Below are 9,680 nucleotides of genomic sequence, written 5' to 3' on the forward strand. Positions count from 1 at the left end.
GGAAAAGCAAATCATAATATATATATATATATTTTTTTTTTTAAACTATAAATAAATAGATAAAGGGGCACTTTGGGCCAATAACCCCGCCAAGCTCCTTTAGCCATGTTGTGGCTACATTCACCATCGAAACTAAACAAAACATCAAGTAAAATTATAATAAAAATATAAATTTGTTGGGGAAAAATATATATAAACATTTTTTTCAGGTAATACCACATGATGTCCAAATACATACATGTTGCTAAAAAGTTATTTATTTATTTATTTTACATAGTTGTGAGACAAACCTGATAGATGCTTCCATGGGTTCTTGGTTGTCTTGTGGATGATACAAACTCCTGTCTTTAAATGTATTTCAAAATAAAAGTCCCACATTGGCTATTTCTTTTTGGTTGCACCACATGATAATTCAATGGGCCTCGTCTGACAAATGCATCTCTCAATGGCCCATGTATTAAAAAAAAAAAATAGCCTTCAACATAAAGGGTTTAAATAATCAAAGAATAACCTCATACCCTCGTACATAAAAAAGACAGTTCAAGCTCAAGGATGGCACAAATTGGATTCACAGCAAACCAAAATTAAGTGCAAAAACTTATTTGTCCAGAAAAATCAACTCACTCAAAATATGAATAATATTCTGGTACTATGTTTGTCCTGCATGTCATTCCAGATCTGAAAAAAAGAAGAAGTTTTTCTCATAGCAATATGCCGGTATACTCTTTTATTGTCAGATTTAGTTGAGCATGCCTTTAAGTCCTCCCTATGTGCATGGCAAGCATACGCCACTCTTGATAAACTGGAACACTTGGCATCTCCTCTGTTGCACATGGAGAAGTTAGAACTCCATCAGGCTAAGGCCAGGATCTGCTGTTGGGTTACCGTTGTATTGATCTCAATTTCGCATTCCGGGCATATTCCACTGGTTAAATCAATGAGGAACTGTGAGAGAACAAACATTCATAATAAGAGCAAGAATGTGTACTTCTTTGCTGGGCGCGTCATGTATTGCATGCACTTACTTGTTGGATGATCTCTGTCACGTTAACTCCCAGGGCATGGATAACCTGAGCTTTTATATGCCCGTACACTGTTGGGCAATACGAAGAAACACAACAACTAAATTACTTATTTCTTTACTCTTTAGTTGAACGTGACTTGCTTTAGTCCACAACAAAATTATGCATAATGTCGATGGAAAACTGCTGTTTTTCTCTTTGAGTGGCAATATTATGTCATCAGCCCAATTAAAGTGATATCTAGACTACTACAACCATTAAGTGGAATAACATCGAGACGCTTCTGAGTCTGTTGGTGAGTTTTCACAGCATTTTCTCACAGCGCATGAGTGATAGCAACCATTTGTGCTTTGCTGGCATCTACTGGTGAAGGCACAGCAATGCTAGTTGTTTTTGATGAACAAGTAGATTTGCTCCCAGTGATTGGCAGTACATGGACCATGTGAGCACATGTGCGTGTGATGTCACAGTACCTCTTCCTCCTCCAGTGGGTTCCTCTTGGAGAACTACCAACAAAAGACAACAATTCTATTATTTCACATCTGAGTGGTAGTAGTCAAAATAGATTTTGTTCCTTTCAAGAAAAAGCCCGACAAAACATTTGTTAAAATTACTGTGTGGTAGAATGTGGGAAATTGAGAGCTTTATATATTAGTTGATGATGGCAAGGAAAATGATCGACTAATTAATCAATGATGTGACTGGTGAGGCATGGGCTTTTTTGAAGTCAAGAATAAAACTATGAATCCAAAATAGAATATTAGCCTCTATTTCAATTTTTACCTTAATTGGAACATTTGTTTTCAAAGCTTTTAATTGTGCTTTAATCAACACCACACTGTAAAAAAAATAAAAAGGCTTTACATTCCAGAATGAAGATTTCTGGTCAACTACTTGCATATTCCGATCTTCCGTGTACATGCTCCGCTACCTTCATCAGATCGATGTAAACATGTGATTTATCAAGACGAAGTTCATTGATCTGTTCTATAGTTTTTACACTTAAAGCAACATCTTGATTGAAAACAAGCTACTAGTACTTTAAAACAAGTTCTCCCATCGTAGACGTTTTTTATTTTTTGCTAACCTGGTTATGAAAGCCCCGATTATAAATGTAACCACTGGTAACATAACTGCATGTCTGTTTGTAAGTTGTAACAAACCAATCCGTGTTAAAATCAGTAAATATTTTTTTCAGTTAGGATCAGTGTTCCCGATAATTTTCTATGTGTGTTCCATGTTTCTGGGGCAATGGCACTTGAGGGTTTGAGCTTTCCAAGTAGATCACTGTTCTGGTGTACAATGTGCAAAGTGTAGGTGTGGGACTTTACTTATGTCGTCGTTAGCTGAAAAGGAAATAAAAGAGAAAAACATGTTATTTATCCCATTATACTTGAGGAATGTACAGCATTGGTTATACATTAGGATTTTGTGAAAAAAAGTGGAAATGATTTTGGTTATGAGATAATGATGAAGGTTGAGAAGTGGCAGCCAGATGAACGGCAAGTAGTGCATCCTTATATTGTAGTTATAACATAGCTAGGCTATTTCATGTAATAATAATAATAATAATCATTATTATTTTACTCTTCACACGCAGGACGGAGTAAGGTAAAGGAGCCTCCCCTACCTGCCTCTGACCGCAAGTCCCTGATAATAATACATGCTAAAATTATAGTTGTAATGTAGCTAGCTAGCCGTAAATTCTTGAAACGATATTATGAATCAACTACAACAAAAGTTTGGCTGCACTGTAACGAATTGACTCTAGAATTTACAAGAAATAAGTGGCAAAAAAGTTGCCAGCTAATTCTTGTAAAATCTCAGTACATTATTGCCTTTTTTACAAGCATTTACTGTATATAAATTAGTTACTGTATTTACTTTTACAGCAATTCACTATAATCTAGTTTACAACCGTTTCCTTTATTCTACATCATTTACTTATTTGATTTAAATACACAAATACAGTATGTCGTAGTAAAATCATCCATTCATTTTCTTAACCACTTATTCGTGCGTAGAGCAAGAATCGATGGGGACGGGTTACTAATAAGCCATGGCTTCTACCCGTCAGCCCTTCTTTCGTATGTCATTGTTACAAATGATATGATGTGATCGATGTAACCTGTAATAATGTGTTCGAAAGGAAAAAATGAATAAAACAAAACAAACAAAAATATATTATGAACCAACTGAAACAGTTATTTGGAAAATTCTGACTCCTTTGGCTGGATGCAGTTGAGTACTTAATGTTTGAGCTTCCCATGAACAATAGATCATTTTCTGGTGTACAATGTGCTAACGACTTAGGTTATGCGATAATGACAACGGTTGTGAGGTAGATATTAGTTAGTGGCAGCCAGATGAACTGCTAATAATCCATCTACTGTAGTAATAACGTAGCCATCCGGCTTCATCTAAGACTTTGAGAGAGACAATAACTGAAGTATTTTGGCTGGGGACAGTGTGCACTTGAGGGTTTGACCTTCCCTTGTAGATAGCAGTTTTGGTGTACAATGTGCAAAGTGTAGGTTTGGTGACTTACTTGCATCTGAAAAGTAAATAAAAGAGAAAAACATTATTTATTCCATTATACTTGAGGAATATACAGTATTACCTTGTCTATACATGAGTATTTGGAGGGAAAAAAACGACTTAGGTTATGAGATAATGACAACGGTTGTGAGGTAGATATTAGTTAGTGGCAGCCAGATGAACTGCTAATAATCCATCTGCTCACCGTAGTTATAACGTATAGCTAACCTAGGCTCCAATTAATGGTTAGACTACATCAGATTTCACATTAGACCTTTAGGCATTCGCAAACAACTTATTACTGGAGGCAAATGGGTGTGTTTAGCTTCCCTTGCAAATCATTATTCTGGTGCGCAATGTGCAAAGAGGTGTGGGAGGTTACCTGGGGCGTTGGTAGCTGAAAAGTAAATAAAAGAGAAAAGCATGTTATTTATTTCATTATACTAAAGGAATGTACAGCATTACTTTGTTTATCTATACATTAGGTGAAAATGTCTTTGGTTATAAGATAATGACAAAGGTTATGAGGTGGATATTAGCTGGTGGCAGCCAGATGAACTGTCACACCGTGGTGAGGTTGTCTTGTCATTTCCTGTTTTATTTGGAAAATTCTGACTCCTTTCGTTTCAGGTCACTTGCCCTTCCTCATGTGGTGTCAGTGTCAACCCTGATTCCTGATTGTGTCCACCTGTTTCCCATTACCCTCATGTGTTAAATGGTCCGCGTCTCCCCTGTCTTGTGCCTAAGTGTTTTCGTCAGAGCCACTCAAGCCAGTCACAGTCCCTGTGCCTTCTTGTCACGACGACTATCCAAGGCAGAGCGTAACTATGATGTTGGGGACAGAGAGCTTCTGGCTGTCAAAATTGCTTTGGAAGAATGGAGGCACTGGCTTGAGGGGGCGAAGCATCCGTTTGTGGTCTGGACCGATCACAAGAACCTGGAATACATACGCAAAGCCAAGAGACTTAACCCACGCCAGGCCAGGTAGGCGCTGTTCTTTAACCGTTTTTCCTTCTCTCTCACTTACAGGCCGGGGTCTCGTAACGTCAATTCCGACGCCCTGTCTCGTCTCTATGACCCCGAGCCTGTAGCTAAGGAACCAGAGACCATCCTTTTGCCGAACTGTGTGGTTGGGCCCACACTTCACTTCTTTACTGTCATCCGGGAGTCCGACGGACAATGTACGCCATCTCCCGGCGATTCTGGTGGCCTTCCATGGAGCCGGAGGTCCGAGAGTACATCGAGGGCTGCTCGGTATGTGCCCAAAATAAGTCATCCACCAGATCACGCATGGGCCTGCTGCAGCCCCTTCCCATTCCTTCCAGACCATGGGCAGAAATATCCCTGGACTTTGTCACAGGACTCCCCATCTCCCGAGGTAAAACCACAGTTCTCACTGTAGTCGACAGACTTTCTAAAATGGTCAGATTCATAGCCTTGCCTAAGCTTCCCTCAGCCAAGGAAACGGCTGAGGTCATGATTAACCACGTCTTTCGAGTTCATGGGTTCCGTAGAGACATTGTGTCGGACCGGGGGCCCCAGTTTGTGTCTCGCTTTTGGAGGGAGTTTTACCGCTTAGTCGGAGCCAAAGCCAGCCTAACCTCAGGTTACCACCCTGAGGCTAACGGCCAGTCTGAGTGCCTCAACCAACAGTTAGAAACCGGTCTCCGGTGCCTAGTCTCCCAGAATCCTTCAACGTGGAGCAAACACCTGGTCTGGGTTGAGCTTGCCCATAACTCGCTGCCTACTTCTGCCACAGGACTCACTCCATTCAAATGTGTTTTTGGCTACGATCACCCCTTCTTTGCTAACCTGGAGTCTGAGGCCTCTGTTCCTTCTGCCCATGCCTTGGTCCGCCGCTGCCATCGCATCTGGGCAGCCGCTCGGCAGGTACTGGAGCGCCAGAGGGACAGAGTCAAGCGAGCAGCTGATCAAAAGAGGAGACCTGCTCCAGCATACCAGCCGAGGCATAAAGTGTGGCTGTCCTCCAAGAACCTCCACTTGAAGGTGCCATGCCAAAAGTTGGCACCACGGTTTGTGGGTCCGTACCCAATCTCCAAGGTGATCAACCCGGCCGCTGTCCGTCTCCGCCTGCCTCAGTCCCTTCGTGTTCATCCATGTTCCACGTGAGCCAAGTCAAGCCAGTCAAGGAGAGTCCCCTGGTTCCGGCTCCCTCGCGCCCGCCGCCTCCTGTGATTGTGGATGGGGGCCCCGTCTACAAAGTGAAGCGACTGCTGGCCGTCCGCAATCGTGGCCGGGGCAGGCAGTTCTTGGTGGACTGGGAGGGGTATGGGCCCGAGGAGAGACAGTGGGTTCCTTCCCGCTTCATAATGGATGACTCTCTAATTGAGGACTTCTATAGGGATCATCCTGACCAGCCTAGGCTGTCGGGAGGGGTACTGTCACACACCGCGGTGAGGTTGTCTTGTCATTTCCTGTTTTATTTGGAAAATTCTGACTCCTTTCGTTTCAGGTCACTTGCCCTTCCTCATGTGGTGTTAGTGTCAATCCTGATTCCTGATTGTGTCCACCTGTTTCCCATTACCCTCATGTGTTAAATAGTCTGCGTCTCCCCTGTCTTGTGCCTAAGTGTTTTCGTCAGAGCCAGTCAGTCCTCAGCCTTGTTGTCCTGTATAGTTTTAGTTAAGGAGTGATATTGGTTTGTTTGTAGTTTAGACATCCTCCCTTTTGGAGCGCCTTTAGTTTAACATTTAATAGCCTTTGTTTTTTCCCTCTAAACGAGGAGTTTTTTTTTTTTGTTTAATAAATACCTGCCTTGGCCTCAAACTACTATCTCTGCGTCTGAGTCCTAAATCTGCCACGTCGTGTCATGAACTGCGAGTAATACATCTACTGTAGTAATAACGTAACTAGGCTTAAACTATTAGTAAATTATGAAACAGCTACAACCGGCTTCATCTAAGACTTTGAGAGAGACAATAACTGAAGTATTTTGGCTGGGGACAGTGTGCACTTGAGGGTTTGACCTTCCCTTGTAGATAGCAGTTTTGGTGTACAATGTGCAAAGTGTAGGTTTGGTGACTTACTTGCATCTGAAAAGTAAATAAAAGAGAAAAACATTATTTATTCCATTATACTTGAGGAATATACAGTATTACCTTGTCTATACATGAGTATTTGGAGGGAAAAAAACGACTTAGGTTATGAGATAATGACAACGGTTGTGAGGTAGATATTAGTTAGTGGCAGCCAGATGAACTGCTAATAATCCATCTGTTCACCGTAGTTATAACGTATAGCTAACCTAGGCTCCAATTAATGGTTAGACTACATCAGATTTCACATTAGACCTTTAGGCATTCGCAAACAACTTATTACTGGAGGCAAATGGGTGTGTTTAGCTTCCCTTGCAAATCATTATTCTGGTGCGCAATGTGCAAAGAGGTGTGGGAGGTTACCTGGGGCGTTGGTAGCTGAAAAGTAAATAAAAGAGAAAAGCATGTTATTTATTTCATTATACTAAAGGAATGTACAGCATTACTTTGTTTATCTATACATTAGGTGAAAACAAGTGAAAATGTCTTTGGTTATAAGATAATGACAAAGGTTATGAGGTGGATATTAGCTGTTTTTGTTTAATAAATATCTGCCTTGGCCTCAAACTCCTATCTCTGCGTCTGAGTCCTAAATCTGCCACGTCGTGTCATGAACTGCGAGTAATGCATCTACTGTAGTAATAACGTAACTAGGCTTAAACTATTAGTAAATTATGCAACAGCTACAACAGGCTTCATCTAAGACATTGAGAGAGACAATAATTAAAGTCTTTTGGCTGGGGACAGTGTGCACTTGAGGGTTTGAGCTTCCCTTGTAGATATTGTTCTAGTGTAGAATGTGCAAAGTTTAAGTAACGTAAAATGTATTCAATTTTAGTTTATGAATGTAAAGTGTTTCCTAATCTATACATTGGGTTTTTGGTGAGAAAAAAAGTGAAACCAACTGTATCTATGGGATAATGGAAAACATGAGGTGGATATTAGCTAGTGGCGAGGATGGATGAACTGCTAACAATGCATCCTTAAACTGTAGTTTTAATGTAACTAGGCTGAAATTATTGGTAAGATATGCAGCAGTTACAACCGGTTTCATCTAAGACCTAGACATTCACTAAAGACTTTTGGCTGAATGCATTTGGACAGTTGTGTGTTTGAACTTCCATTGTCGGTGTTTTTTATGGTGTACAATGTGCAAAGTATAGATGTGGAAGGTTACCGATCCGAAAAGAGAAAAACATGTTAAATATCCCAGTTTTATTTTTGTATAGTAGGGATGGGATGAGAATTCGTAATACGAGAATTTGCGGGATTAGAATGACACGAGATTTATCATCCTGCAAAGCACGAGATGTATTTTTTTCCGAGGCATAAATCTGCTTATTTGTGACAAAAGTGTGCTAATTGGGTAAGAAAAAAATTTAATAAATACAAATTTAGATATTCATATATTCAAATTCTACACTTATTTTCCTTTAAAATGATTTAAATACATGGGCGTACCTAAAAAATATACAAAGTTACACCAATTTTAATGTTGGCACGATGAAATTTGTTTAAAAAAAATTGAATAATCGATATTGAATCGATTTTCCTTTTTGAGCCTGATATCGATTCATAAAACCATGATTCAATTATTTTAAGAAAATATAATTTTCAAGGCCATTTTTTAGGTATCTTACTGTTTTCTTGGAAAGTTTTTGTAACCCACTCAAGTTGTACACTTCACTTGTTTCATATTGTTCACATTAATTTAAAAGTCTTTTTTTACATTTATGAAAGACCTAATTGGTTGAACTTTGAGTCCATTCAGAATCTTTATTTAGAATTATTAAATTAGAATTATGGAAATATTTTCATCAATGTTTGTGTAACACTTAAGTGATTAAAACATGTGTTACTTTCATTAAACTAAATCATTTAACCAGTTACGACCTCAAAATAATTTAATTTGGAAGTTGTTTGTGGCGTTTTTAATCATTCCCTTGATTTTTAAGAAGAATTGATGTTCCATAATTAAGCAATATTGATTGAATCGAAGCGGATCGAATTGGGAAAAATCTAAATCGAATCGAACTGAACTCCTGTGAATCGAAATCAAATCGATTGAGGAAATTAGAATCGATACCCAGCCCTATTACATTATGTACAATATATACATTACATACAATACATTATTACATTAGCCTACATTATTACATACAATGTATTTAACAACTTTTATACTAGAGTCTGTCACTCTGCTCTGGTGGAAACTGCTCGGCTTCTCGCTTGAGTTTCACCCTCGCCAATGTGAAATGCTTTAGCTCATGAATCCATTCATTTAAATTAAAAGTAGAAATATATTTGTTTAAGAAAGAGATCCCAGAATTGGAGATTATCACTGTTTGGATTACAAACCTTCGCCCCGGACTGATGACATTTAGCTGTTCTACTCCAATGTTGGATGCCGTTGTTATGATGTGTGTCTTCTGTTCACTTTCATGCTGAAGGGTCACATTATGGTGTATTTTGATTTATTTTTTTACTTTTTTTTGGTTTCCATTAATATAAATTATTTGTTAAGTGACGTTAGAGGCGAGGAACTCTTGGTTATTTTGAGGCAGGTTTCCGAGACGGGCTACTAGCTAAAAACACGTTGCCCAAATTGTTCCAATAATGACTTATTTTCATTCATTTCTATTACAAATTTAACTTTGATGATGCTGGGAAATAATAATAGAGACATTAAGGAAGCTATTTTTTGGAAATTTTCAAAATCGACATTTTTGTCTAAACTATCTTTTTTTTTTTTGCCCCAAACTCAAAACTAATGGCACCGTCATGCGGACCCTTTTTTTTTTGGAGCAGGTCACATTTAGCGTACACTGTCAGGAAGACAGTCGCAGCAACTTTTTTATGACGGGAAAACGCAGTGAGAAGGCCATCTTCAAAATAAACCTTACTATACCAATAATATATGGACATCAATGCCTTGCTAGGCTCTTATTTTGAAGTTATTCTCGGCAGCGTGTCACGGCCTATGACGACTTGACTCGTCGTTGCCTTGAACTGGAAGATTTATATTAGCCATCTTTTTGTTACAAATCTCATCTCATTCTCGTGG

At 39.2% G+C, this 9,680-nt stretch overlaps 1 long non-coding RNA gene across 1 annotated transcript; it reads right to left on the reverse strand.

Moving 5' to 3' along the window:
• Positions 1 to 235: 235 nt before the first annotated feature.
• LOC147155392 (uncharacterized) lies at positions 236 to 3,149 on the reverse strand. Its single transcript, XR_015092279.1, has 2 exons — positions 1,026 to 3,149; positions 236 to 945 (listed from the first exon to the last, which is right to left on the reverse strand). It is a non-coding gene; the product is annotated as an uncharacterized LOC147155392 (long non-coding RNA).
• Positions 3,150 to 9,680: the final 6,531 nt, after the last annotated feature.

The sequence above is a fragment of the Leptonotus elevatus genome, chromosome 22, assembly GCF_054856555.1.
Source record: "Leptonotus elevatus isolate MCC_2025b chromosome 22, RoL_Lele_1.0, whole genome shotgun sequence".
In the NCBI taxonomy this organism is placed as follows: domain Eukaryota; kingdom Metazoa; phylum Chordata; class Actinopteri; order Syngnathiformes; family Syngnathidae; genus Leptonotus; species Leptonotus elevatus.